Genomic DNA, 13,999 nt, shown 5'->3' with positions numbered 1-13,999 from the left:
ATTTCTGTCAGTGTGTGAGTAAAGTCTGACTCTTTTATTCCACGTGACACTTACACCCAAAGAAATCAACCCGTCCAGCACTGTATCTTAAACAAAACACAAATCTAATCATCCTTTTTGTTGTGTCTTGAGAAATCTTCACAGAGGACAACTGACTGCTCCTAACTCTTCGATAGCAGTGTTTTGTAACGAGGAAACACGATCTGCATCTATTAAAACATAAATAAAAGACACAGAGCTGCCATTGTGTGCGCCCTATGATGTCACAGCGACTAAAGATGAAAGAAGATGGGGAAAAATCCACCCCCAAGAATGCGTGTTGTTTGATGAGCTACGATTTTGGCGTGGGAGGGGTTAACATAGTAAGATACAATAAAACCATTAACGTCCGCCTCCACAGAGTGTGCATTATTAGGGCCGATACTGCGTCCTAATGCGGGGATGGCTGTGTCTTATTATAGCTCCTGACAGCTACGTTTGGAATAACTCCTTCTCTTACAGCGTGGGCTAATGCAGCTAAATCTAGGATCACAGAGAATGGATTGTGGGTAATCTGGAACAGTAAGTCAAAATTCAGAAGGTTATTACCATGCAACTTATCAATGGTCTTATAGACACTCACTTATATGGCTTATGTGGGGATATAATGTTTGTTGCAAAGCTATCCAGCCAGAATCTGCCTCCATTAGAGTAAAATACAGTGAAAACAGGAGACTGCAAGTTATTCGAGTCTCCCGCAGGTGGTGTTCAGTGAAAACAATCACTCTTACGTTTCAGCCGCCTCAAACGCACAATTTATTTCAAGGCACACTTGTGGCCCTCCTAATGAATTGCTTTCTGACAAAATTACCGTCTTCGAAACTCAACACTGCCTGCAGCGAAGAAAGTTAATAAATTAACATTCTGTATGTACCTGGGGACACAAAATAAATAAATAATTACTGAGCCTACTTAAAAATAGGTTAATAATTAGTTTTCAGTGCAGGTACTTGAGCCTAACGAAGTTCATAGATCTATTAAATTTAAGACGAATCAAGCAAACTGTCCGACGTGTCTCTCTGTAGCATCTCGGGACGTCAAGCTGAATGAGTCTGGGAATCACGAGGCCCCCAGTTTGGGCTGGAGCGAGGGGATGTGATGTTGACCTGACTTGCACTAAGGTAGCCCAGCCCTCTGTTTAAAATAACCGTTTCAATTTCTGTTCCCCTTTTTCTCCCACATAGTATCTTGAAATCCAGACAGCCCCAGGCCTGCGAGTGTGTGTTTCTTTCAAGGGTGTGTGTGTGTGTGTGTATGTGTGTATGTATATTAATAAGATTATACCAGCATTTTAAAATACACCTAATCGGATTAGTTTCAAGAAAGTAATAGCACACAACACAAGCGACACAAAAACACAGGCCTTTAAGCCTGAGTGAAAACCCCTCAGTTTACATCCAGGACTTTCTAGACTAGAAAACAAAGTATAAACACAAACATAACGATCCAAATACATCATTTCTACAATGTTTTATTGCAGCTGTATCATACTGCTGCTGTTTTTTAATCATGTATTCTCATATACATCAATGTTTATGAATGTAAAGCACATCCAACCCAATCTATTCGATGTGATCTTATCTGAAACCGTAGGCAGAGATGAACAGTTCACCTCTCCTGAATTCGTACCTGTTCCAAACTTGGCGCAACCTTATCGCAGTCCGATCTCACTCCTGACATTCCTGTGCGTCCATTGCAACGACTCGCAGGGGCAGCCAGCAGCCACACGGTGCAAGAACAGAGCAGTTTCTCTGGCCCATGTGACACCTGGGGTTACCTGCTCTCTGCGACTGCGGTGCTCCGGAGAGCCGAGCGCACCTCTCCCGCCGAGGTGAGAAGTACCTCCTCGTGTGAATTGCTCTCGCCGTCTGCTCATACATTTGCAATTAACCAAATAAAGCAGATCTCTAAAACTGTCCTTGTTCCTCTTTTTCATGCATAGCTACAACTTATAATAACTCTCAGTGCTCGTTAAGGAAGAAGCTAAATCACAGAGATGCAAGTTGCCTCACGCTAATGCCGTCACCGCGCCAAAGATATTCTGGTTTTGCAACCGGGCTGCACTGTTCTTCAATGCCCTCCGCCCAGCCTGGTGGAAGTGCCCACGTTCTCTGAGCTTCGTCAAAAACAAACAAAACAATAGCATTTCCTTAAAAGCATTAGATTGAAAGGCAATGCATTTCTCAACCCAATGTAGTGTCTGAAAAACCTGCTGCAAGTTGCAAGTTCTCCTTTTAAGTTTCTTTTCGTTATTGTTTGAGACTCTTAGAGGGTCATTTCTTCAAAGCTCAAACTCTCTGCCGTTTTTCTCCGTGGCACTCTTAGAATAATGGCCTAATACGTGTAAATATTTAGCCTTTAAACTCTGCAAGCTTTAGAGAGCGAGGAATGTTAAATCCTTTGAGAGAAACCGGTGTGTCACCTTCGGCTCAATACGATCTCATGGCCCCTCTACGGTCAATCCTCATGGCAGACACCCACATGGAGGCAAATCTGGTGATAGCGGACTGTTTTGAATCCACGGTGTCCACACCTCCCCATGGAAGACAGAGAAGTGGACAGTGGGCTATTACAGCATTGTTTTTACAGGAATACTTTTACTCACAGAAAACACATCTCGGGTCTTCACAATGTAATGGCCCTGAGTTGCGCACACGCACACACACACACACACACACACACATACACACGCACACACACACGCTGAAGCCAATCCGGGTGGAGATTATTACCGGCAGAGACATGGTTGGCCTAGCAATAAATATAGCCTCCTGCAGGATACTGAACACTTGAAATAAACTCTCAGACCAGCACCGCTCTGTGAATTTGCATGTAGTCTAAGCGTAACCTGCCCACACAACACTGCAGAGATCGCAGCTCATACCATACAGCTGTGTCGTCTCCTTTCCCGGCACCTGTTACTAAACAAATCGAGGTCTCTGTAGGGCAACATACTGCCTTCTTCTTCTTCAACGCTGAAGGCCTGTAATTCACTAGTCCTGGTGTCTGACTACACTGTGGCTACGTTTGAATGTAATCAGCCTCCTATCAGATCCATGGGGGAAGAAATATTTAGGAAGCAAATGCTATTAAACTTGAGGATTTTGTTGGCTGCAAATGCAACTACTGATGATTTGACCCTGAGGATTTTGAAGCGACACGCATCGTGTTACACTGATGTCAAAAACTCAGTCAGCCGATTAGTGTATAAATGATGAAAAAAAAACTGATAGGGGGATTGTATCGGGGAGATGATGAAATATGAATGGAAAATTTTCACTCAAACCTCTAGTTGTGCACATTGTGTATAAACACATGATAGAAATAGTTTTTCTAAATGATGACATACAAGCGATATTGGAAAGAAAAGAAACGCACTTTAAACACACATGCCGGATTAATATTCCCTCCCCTGAAAGACAAATAAAAAGACGGACTAAATACTGTTTACGGAGACGTGTATTTGACATTGTCTGTAACAACACTCAGCATTTCCACATGAGGAGCCGCGAGGAGGGGATGAAGTTTCCATTCCTATAACTGAAGCTACAGTCAGTGTAGAGTTCATGGGTCACATAATGGTTGAAAGCCTTCAATTAAGTACCATAGTGTGGCCATAGCACAACAACACCCTAACACACACTGCTATGAACTGAGAGCCTGGGGAAAGTCAGGGACTGGAACCTGCTGGAACCAAACCACAATAAATCCTACTAAATGTCACTTGTGTGTCCCAGCGTGGAAGGAATCACGAGATGAACACGACCATCTTTCAAGTCTATACACTAGCAGTGATGTAGATCGATACACCCCAGGCGGAGCGCCTGCTCATCAGCGTCTCCCTGCACACACTTGTTCAAGAGGACAACCGGTTCCCTTTCGACACCTGCGTTTGTGTACTCTATCTCAAGGCTTGCCACGTGTACTCGCCGGCATTTGTGTGTTTAATTACTTCTGCAGACACAACACTTACTCAGCAGTTCCTCCTGAATGGCAGGGGACTGCGAAGAGAGAGAAGCTCAGGCTCTTAAACGTACAGCGCGGTGTCGGGTCATGAACAAAAGCAAACTGGCCTGGACAGAAGACCCCCCTTCCAAGGTCCGTACGGCGCACCAACGCATTTCATGTCATAAGTCCGAAAGCCAAAAGCTCGGCCAGAGAGGCTGCCATGCAGCGTCCGAGCTGGAGAGGAGGCAGCTGGGCTCTCGTCCCATTCAATGGGGTATTCTCTGGCTGTACTGTGTTTTTTTTGTGCAAATACAATAAGCGAAACAATCACCTCTTTATCTTGAGCCGCTGAAAGTGTCCTGGATGCGTTCCCCGTGCTGCGCTCTACATCTCTGTGAGGGAGCTCCGATGCAGAATCACAAGAGCCCTGGAGAAAGAGAAAATGTATGGTTAACAGGCGATTGATATACCCCAGGTGAAGGAAGAGGCAAGGGCTCGAGGGGAACCGTCTGATATGAGCTTTAAGATCCTAGGACTCCTAGTTTCTGAAACGCAGGTGAACGCTAACCTCAGGTATGAAGAACCACACAATCGCTCTCTGGTCAAGACTGGAGATGAGAAAACAAACACCGAAGTAACTTACAACGGTTTTAGAAATTATATTTCCCATTTTCCCAGCAGGGGATCACTGAAATTATGTACTTAAGAAAAGAGTCTCCCATTCCATCCCGTTACTGTTCTTATCCGTTGGGGCAAAAGTACAATACTCAATATACATTTTTTCCACTTTGTTTTGTTTTTAGTTTTCCTGCCATTTAAAGGTAATTATGCTTCTTGCGAATGGTCAGAAATGTCACCACCCGTAACCTATTTTAACGCACACCCAAACAATAAACAAAAGAGAAATGTTTACAAAGTGTGACACAATGGAAAAACAAATCAGATCTTTTCAATAACAACAGCGCACAACTTTTTTTTTTCTTTTTTTTTTCCACGAGTTGCCATTTCACAACAGTCAAACTTGCAATCAAATAACAAGTTCCCCATTTGAGAATCTGTGATAGAGAGAGAGAGAAGGGGGGGGGGAGGGAGAGAGGGGACCGGAGGGAACCGCAAACTTGCCACATGCACCGTATTCCTCACAAACACATTGCTAAAAACAGGTGGCAGCCTTTCTGTAAAAGCAAATACTGGAAAAGATAGTTGGCGTCCAATTTACATGAGAGGTAAGGAAAAGCAGCCAAGATCTACTGTCTTTTCTTCTGGATAAATACATACAACTACTCAATTAGGATTTAACACGTGTGATAAGTCATTAAGAAAGGAAAAACTAATTAGGAAGGAGCACAGTATCTCTTTGTTGATTCTCTGGGTTGCAAAATCTAAATCAGATGTTGTTGCCTAAGCAGAGTCCTTCTGCCAAAACAAAAATAAAAGCGACCTTGCTGCAAAGCGGCCGTCTGCAGTTCGTTGCGTCCAGGAATAGACATTTGCTATGTGCTCCCTGTGTGACCCTGTGTGTTTTAAACCGTGCATTTATGATCCATATTAACTATATTTATTTATGTGCATTAATTTCCCTCTGCATGAGAGTGAACCCCAAGTTCAATCTCTGCTTAAAATAAAAGTAATCGCTTCAATGTGCCGTTGGCTTCAGCAGACGTTCGGTGAGGTGTGAGGTGTCGTCTTACACAAACTGAATCAGCAGGTCTACCATATCTGCCCAATCAGTTTTGTACCCGGTGTTTTACACTGAAGGAGACAACCATAGAACTGGATTCCTGCCTGCAGGGCAGGTGTACTAAAGATGCAGCCACCGCAGATAACAAACACAGCCCTTTAGCTTTGTGGATTCAAATGTGACTTGCTCAGACTATTACACCCGGGGGGGGGGGGTTCAAATAGCCGAAGCGTGCGCTGCTCCTAACGGGCCCATAACCAGTTTGTTTCTTTCCCTGGCCCGTTGTTGCTCGGGATTCATGAACGTCTGCAAATAAACTATACGGATTAAGAGGACGAAGGAGGAGAATAAAAAGTTATTGTCCATTCATGTCGAGGACAGGCCTTTCTTAGATTTTCCCCTGGGCTGCTTGCCATGCTTTTGCTGCTTTTCAGAGGAATCCTTTATGGTTTTTAAAAATGTTTTCTGTGTTTAAGAAAACAGGGACAAACCAACATAGAAAGAGAGGTTGGAGGAAAAGGACAGAGAGAGAGAGACAGAGAGAGAGAGAGAGAGAGAGAGAGAGAGAGAGAGAGAGAGAGTTGAAGGGGTAATAGAATAATTAAGTAATGGATATTAAATTATATTAACTAGTAAAGTGTCGCAAGATGCAAGTGATGTGAAATCTTCACCAAGAAACTACCAGCAGATTATTTGAAACACAAAATAATAAACATGTTCAATACAAACTATTTTTTCACTGAGCCATGGTTGCTATCCTGAGCTGGAACGCAGCGTCGCACAACATGAGAACACACGAAACCCAACGGAGCAGTAGATGATCAGTGACAGCAATGCTACAACAATAAATCCACTGACAAACGAGTAAAAAGACCAGCGACTTACAGTACACGACTCCCTCACTGAGGTGCACCCTATCAGGAGCGTAATCCCCACATCGCTTTAAGAAATGGCAGCGCTAGTCTCCTCTCCGTGTCTTTTCCTGTCCCCTCTTGTCGCTCTTATGGGTCGATCCGCCTCATGCTCGTGACCCACGGCTCTGTCAAGTCACAGGGAAACCCTTAGTCATGAACCTTCCCAATTACAGTCTTACTTCTTGCTTTGAATGCTTCCTCCTCCACTTCTCCTAAATTAACTCAAATGCCATTAACTTTATGAGGAACAAGGAGCCCTCAGTGTTTCGAGCCCCCATGAAAACCTCGTCTCTGTGAGTCCGTGCAGCGATGTGGGTTGTCTTCAGAGGAGGCCCCGGGAGGCTGGAGTTCGACTGCTTTATAGGACACTCGTTGCCTATTCAGTAACTGCTGGCTGTGGGAATTAACTCTTGGTTATGCCAAGGTGCACCAAGTGAATGCTGGTACCAGATCACTTTGCTCATTTGTTCGAATACAATATATATTTTACAGTAAAGAGACATGAAATACTTAGTGCCATATTAAAATCTTGCTAGAACTTGAGACATGCAAGACTAGCACGTCAAAATATGCCACATCATTTGCCATCTGCTGACCCGACACGTTTGGGTTTGTGGCTGTCACTTCGTCTCAAGAAACCCCTCGGTGCCAGGGAGGTTTGCTACAAGTGTGCGAGCTCTTCCTCAAAGATCTTCCTGAATCATGTGTCCCGATGGCTGACTCACGCCAACCATGTGATTGATCAGAAAGAAACCTAAAAGACTTTTTTTCCCCAGCTGTGGTAGAGGTAGAGGTGGAATGAAGATCACATCGCTGCACCGAAGACGTGACACGAGTATCTCAGGCATGTGGGTTTTCAAAGGTTTCTTTTGCAAGTCTGTCCCCTCAGAGGCACTCTCCTGTTTTCTAAAGGTAGATGTTTGGAGGTGACAATCTAGCCATGCAGACAGCACAGCCGTGGAAAAGAGAAGTTACTTTCCTCCCCGCCGAAAAGCAGCTTATTGAAAAAATGGTTACATTTCCCCATCTGTCTCTGTGGCTGTTTAATTAAGTGGCATACCTGTACTTGTACTTTCCATACTTCCATAATTCTGATGACGGATATAAAGTAAAAGGCTTCAGTCAGTTTCACTTGGTGTTTGAGATGTGTTCTCTGGTGCACTGCTTTAGGTAAATGTGTGGGAATGGGAATTGTGGTGAGTGTTGGTTTCATTCTGGTGTGCTGCAGGGAATGGAGAATAATATATATATATATATATATACACACACACACATCCAATCATCGTCCATCAGCCACTGCAGGCCTCCCCGTAGGGCATCATTAGCCCTAACTCACCAGGCTGGCTAGATGGGTTGGAGAGCATCACACACACGCACAAATACAGTGTTTAAGCAACAGGTCTTTGGCATGTGGGAGGAAACCGCAGTGCCTGGAGGAACCCACGCCAACACGGGGAAACCATGCAACCCCACACCGGGAGACAGCCAAGGCTGGAATCGAACCGGGGTCCCAGTGAGCTAACTGTGCCACCCTTTCTGTAAATATAAATAATAACTACACTGGACAAAACAAGCTGCAATTCAACCTGAGCAGCTTTGCATTTCTGCAGGAATCTGATCATTTAGATGGTAAAGTGAAGTGAAATCTGTGGTCTGTTCTCGGCTTCTCGTACTTGGGAGGATAAATGCAAAACAATCTGAGGGGCAGGAGGACAACGGCTCCTTCTGTGCCGGGCGGTTCTGCTCACTTCACTTCCCCCTCTGTGTGATTCAAAACAGTGTACACGCTTCAGTGACCGCAGCTTTTAAATAATAATAAAAATGGCGAGGGATAGAATGGGACTAGAATGAAACTTGCAGGGCCGCTTTTTACCCATCGTGCGACACTTCCGACTCGGATTGTGACAGTGGGCGGCCTCAAGGTGGGTCGGTGTGAACGGATGAGAAACTGCAGCTTCAAGTCCGGACACAAAGCACCACAAAACGGGCACCAGAACCCAGGCCATCTTGTCTGAATTATTCCCTCCCGTTTGAGCGGAGCCAGGGCCCTGCTCTCGAGCTATTTAAAGTATGATGACAACACCAGCCTTTGACCCAGCTGGCATGTGGGCTCGCCACGGCAGAATTCAAGGGGCTGAATGTTTCAAGCACCCAGTCAGCGAACAAGAAATGACTCGCACTGCCCATTTTTAGCTGGGAAACATTAGGATACAGGCCAGGCCCTCTATAGAGGTTGGATTAGAGAATAAGCCTTATGTTTCCCAGTGGTGGTTGGGGTTTACTTGGGCTGTATTACGTTCTGATGAAAAGGAAGGCACACTGTAAAGTTTACAGTATGTTTACAGTGTAAACCACACATAAGTCTACAGCTATTTTGATTAATTCTTAATATGACCAAAAAACAACAACATAAAATCCAGAACAGCTGTCTGGGGGAATAGTATAGCGCCACAATACATATAAAGCAATCAACCAATGAAAGAACAGCATTTTTAACTTTTTGTTTTAAACACTGTCTTGCAGAATTTGGCCATATAGGATTTACAGCTTTTTCATGTTGCTTACTGAGTTTTATCCAAGATGAAGTTGTCGTTATTTTTCTTGAAGTGAGTGCCTATTTTTCTGTGCATTGCGCTTCAACGTACGGGCACAAGAGGTATAGCAATGGCATAACCTGTCATAGAGAATGGCAGGGGCAACAAGCAGGCAAGTTCACGGTGAAAGGGGAAGTCACAGGAAAGCATAGTGCCGGACAAAATGAGGAAACTGCATCATGTGTCCTGTAAAGGCCAACTGAGAGACAAACAAACAAACAACGCTGTCACAAATTAACTTAATGACCAGAACAGCTACCAGACTATATCCCCCCTCTGAAACACATAGAATTTAACATTTTATTCTACATTTCTTGCTATGCCACTATATAACATGCAATGTGTTTTCTAGCACAATATAAGTTGCTTTGGACAAAGACACTAGCCTAACAATAGTAAGAAATTATGTATATATGAGTGTGAATGGTCTAATGACTCTAGTGAAGAACCGCAATCCCGCTCAGCTGTTAACTCATAGATCAGTTCTGCAGAAACAATCATACACAAACTAAAAGCATCCTGGTGTGACGCCCTACTTGGCACAAACACCCCTCTGAGACGGGGAACACTGTCGTTCTGCAATCCCCCTGTTATTCTGTTATTCCCTGTCCCCCCAATACCTGCTCTGAGATGTCAGCCACGGTCTGAAGGCCCGGGCAGCAGCTGCCAATTCAGGCCCCGCTACACTTAACGATGGTCCTGCCAAACACCTCTGTTTACTCAGATAAATGGGACTGCGCAATTCGCCAGCTGATAAACGAGCCTAATGAACCTGGCAACCTCACAGTGGTCCCCGTGAGAAAAAACAAAAACAAACACGCCACACTGCTGTCTCGTATTAATCATGGCTGTCCAACTGTGTTACTGAACATGCGTACCGTGCCGTGAGAGATGGTGTGAACCAGGTGGTGTGTGTGTGTGTGTGTGTGTAACATCGGGCACGCTTATGGCACGTGTGATTTCTGGTGAACTTTCTTCATTCAAGAGAGAGGCCTCAACTCCCTGCTTAACAAACCTTCATACTCATCTTTTCAAAATTATCTATTTTGTATTCGTTTGTCATCTTGTGTGTGGTCTTCGGCGTGTGCTTTCACAAAGTGCACTGTGTTCCCGGATCCAAAGCGGCATTAAAACAGCTCCTCCCAAATACTAATGCAGCTTATAATCATAAAACATTTGTGGTCAGCCAAAAGATAAGTCATAATTGTGTCTTTATCTAACAGGACAGCCCGACAGCTGTGTGTTTTTGTAATTTAAATGATCTGTCTATAGCAAACCCAACACAAAGGGAAAAGTCTGGAGTATTTTCTGTGCCTTTTCAAGGCAATGAAAGCATATTCATGCGGCACTTTCAGAACAAGATGCCCAAATACTTTATATTTACTTATAAAATCAACTAAAATGCAGACTAGTTTGGATAGGCAGTGCAGCTTGATTAACGTCACAGGTAATGGGTTAATTGCTTTTGATAAGATTTCGAGGCACCAGAATAAGTCTCTGCTGGTGGTGGATGAAGGAATGGAAACACTGTTTTACTTTGTAGTCATGAAGTAAGTACTTTTTTTAATAATGAGTCATTTTGCCAAGCCTTAAAGTCCAGCTGTTGGCTTTCACGCCTCACTTCTCTCCCGGCGTTTGTGCAGCGTCACCTCTTCTCCTCGCTCGTAAGCTGAGTGGCGCAGGGGAGGAAATGTTCAGGAGATTAGCGGGATCAGTGAAGAAGCTAAATTCAATAAGTTCCAACGCTGTGATGTTCAGAACAAGCAGACTATAACCCGGATGACGTGGGGAAAATCGACCCACCTTGATTGCTGGTTCCCGAACCAGATATTGTTCTAGAGCAGGGCTCTTTCTATTGGGGAGACGCCAACAAGTGACTGGGTTACAGAGATCTGTTGTGACAAACTGGATTTGTGCTCAAAATTAAGATTTAATCTGGATCTTTGACACAAATGAAGGTTGCTGACAGACTTTTTGACATTCCCTATTTATGAACAATACCGGAGATGGATTAGATACAAACTAAATACATTGCATGACTTATTACGCAATCTGTGATTTAATCAGCGATTTAAGACACAGCAACTGTTGAACCTGCCAGTGACGCACATGGGCTGAAGGCTTCGGGGGTTTCCTCTGAAGTATATGTGTAGATCATCATATATACAATGGCTCTCAAAAGTCCCCTTGGAGGGCCAATGTATCACCAATATTCATCAACTGGTTTGTCGGGTCATTAGTACATACAATATCAAGGCAAAATTCAGGTCTGTTTTTCCATTGCACAGATAAAATATAATAAAATAACGATCCATATCGCCATACTAGAGCTTTCTCAGGAGATGCACTTGTACAACAAGCAGAAATACTATTTTTCCAGTCTTATTAGACTTTCTGAATAAAGGGTTCAATCAACAGCAATTATAGTTTCCTACAAGATTAAAAAAAAAAAAAAAAAAACACTGAAACAACTGCACCCTACTACACACTGCAGTGTTACTGTTGTATGCTATCGCGACAAGGAGATACAGTGAGTTTTTATGACTATTCTTTTGAGATGTGGATGGGATGTGGGAATATGTCCCTTTGTCTTCTCAGTGAATTGTCTCCTCTCAACTGTGGCTGATATGGAGGTGAGGAGATGAGTCAGCACCCTGACTCTCTGAGCACCTCCACGTTTGCATTCCTGTGCCACTGCATGACTGCCGAGAAGGAGGAACAAAACAAAAAAAAACCTCAGTGACAGTTATGACACCAGATTCAGTCGTGAAAATAAATGATAAAAACTCTGCTCGACTGCAATCCTGGGCGACTCTGCAGATAACCCCCGAGCAGGCCTGATTTCTTTGCGGCTCCAGAGTGCTGATCTCTGTGATACAAGGCAGACAGACAGACATAATGAGCTGTAGTCGGAACTGTGGGGGTGGTGGTGTGCTAACAAATACTGTACACATGACCTGAGATAACTCTGGTTAAAACCACTTCACACAAACTGTACTCTGATGTATGAACTGGTTGTTTTTTTAACAAGTTGCAGTCACGCTGCAATAAATCAATCAAAATGTATCATAATTATTAGTAGTAGTATTGATTTGCTGACAACTCCATTTTCACTGAGAGGTATAAACAGAGATACAATTGACTATATCTGTCTATATGGTAGTCTTGTTTTTCGCCTTTGGCAGCTAAATAGAACAAATAACAATACAGGGGTTAATAAGTAACGTAATAGTAAGTTGTTGGAGCTTTCAAATCACTTTTTATTGTATTACGCTAAATAAATCCCCAAAATGTTGTGTGCAACTGCATCTTAATGTAAACTACAGGACTTTCAAGTTCATGGTTTTATCACCCAAGATGGCGGAATGAACTCTCACTCTGTTGTACAGTAAAAATCACAGACATAAACAGCACCCCCTCGATACACCACAGATTTGGATATATTGCGGTGGAGGGTTTGGCTCCCTTTTTTTGTAGTAAAGTAGTAAATAAACCTAATTATTGTTTAACCTCATTACTGTTGTAATGTACAGTACATAGATTGCTGTGACTTGTAGTGTAGGAGGCGTGTGCAATGTGTTAGTTTCACAGCTTGCCCTAAATATACGACGCGTTCTGATCTGTAAAGCAGTATTGTGCAATTTACAAATGCACGGTTGCACTATATCCTCAGCCTCCTATTTCGCTCTGTGTTTCTATATTGCAGCCTGATGATCATTTCTGAGACCTGCGAGAGAAGGTTGGTTGTACAGTATTGTGAGTTTATTTTCTGGTATTCTTTGTGTTTCTCGGACCACAACACCAGCACTATAACGAGGGGCTCATATAGGTTCCCAACCAGCCGGGTTTCTGTGCGAAATTGCACGGCCATCTATGTACAGAACCTGCCAGTGACTATTTTAAGAATCTAAATTAAAAAATTAGTAAAATAAATACATCCAACAAATACATATGTTTCTTTACTTAAAAATCACATTTATGAGTTCCCTAGTGTCACTGAGTATCCCACTGAACTATTTGGACGCTGTAGATGTGTGCAGCACCAGGTGGATATGCTGTCTTAACAACATTTTAACATAAAATAATATTATTTAAAATGAATACATTGGTGCATACATATCTAGGCTATAGATGTAATTTTACCTCATGTACGTGTTTTTACCCATATCACATCTCTCTTAGCACAGTACACACACAGAGAGAAGGACAGCGATACATATATACACATACTATTGTAATTGTGGTGCTTGTAGATTGTGCATCTGGGCTAGGATGGGAGCCGAAAATGACAGTCATTGTTATGGAGGCAATTCGCTATTCTTTGTCATATTTATATTCAAAACAACGTGTTGCCTCTGTTAGGTAATAGTTACCTTCACTGCCATCAATAGGATTGGAAGGCAAGGTTGTGGCGCATAGCTCACTGTTTATTGTGTACTTGTTTGAGTTATTTTGTTAAACTGTAATACAACTAAAAACATGTTAAAAAATGTTAAACTAAAACTAAATGAATGTGTCTGTCTAGGGTATATATAGGCTTGAGAGATACATAGACATTTTTATATAGAGGTCTATGTATATATATATATGAAGTCAACACAGCAGAGTCTTTGAAATCCTTCCGGCGCTTACTCAAAACACATCTTTTAAGACAGTACTTGCAATTTTAGTCCTTTACTCTCCGGTAGGATAGCACTTTATGTTTTAACATGCTTTTTGCGTTACTTGTACTGTATTATTTTGATTTCCCCTATACTCCCTTTCCAGTAGCCCTTGACTGTGACCGAACTTCTTGTCTGCACACAGCTTTTACTGTCCAGGTT

The 13,999-nt window shown here is 43.0% G+C and overlaps 1 protein-coding gene across 5 annotated transcripts in view; it reads right to left on the bottom strand.

Moving 5' to 3' along the window:
- The window catches only part of tfeb (transcription factor EB), a 33,885-nt gene that overhangs the window by 17,615 nt on the left and 2,271 nt on the right, over window positions 1-13,999 (bottom strand). For 3 of the 5 annotated variants that reach the window (XM_066703256.1, XM_066703260.1, XM_066703261.1), the window contains exon 2: window positions 4,319-4,414. The gene's annotated coding sequence lies outside the window, so the exon portion shown is untranslated. Of the gene's footprint in view, window positions 1-1,668; window positions 2,030-4,318; window positions 4,415-6,553; window positions 6,708-13,999 lie in introns of those variants that run through there. The other 2 variants (XM_066703257.1, XM_066703259.1) reach the window with 2 other exon arrangements.

This window comes from Amia ocellicauda, chromosome 5 (genome assembly GCF_036373705.1).
Source record: "Amia ocellicauda isolate fAmiCal2 chromosome 5, fAmiCal2.hap1, whole genome shotgun sequence".
NCBI lineage: Eukaryota > Metazoa > Chordata > Actinopteri > Amiiformes > Amiidae > Amia > Amia ocellicauda.
Note: the sequence above shows the minus strand (reverse complement) of the source record. Positions and strands in the feature narration are given on the sequence as shown.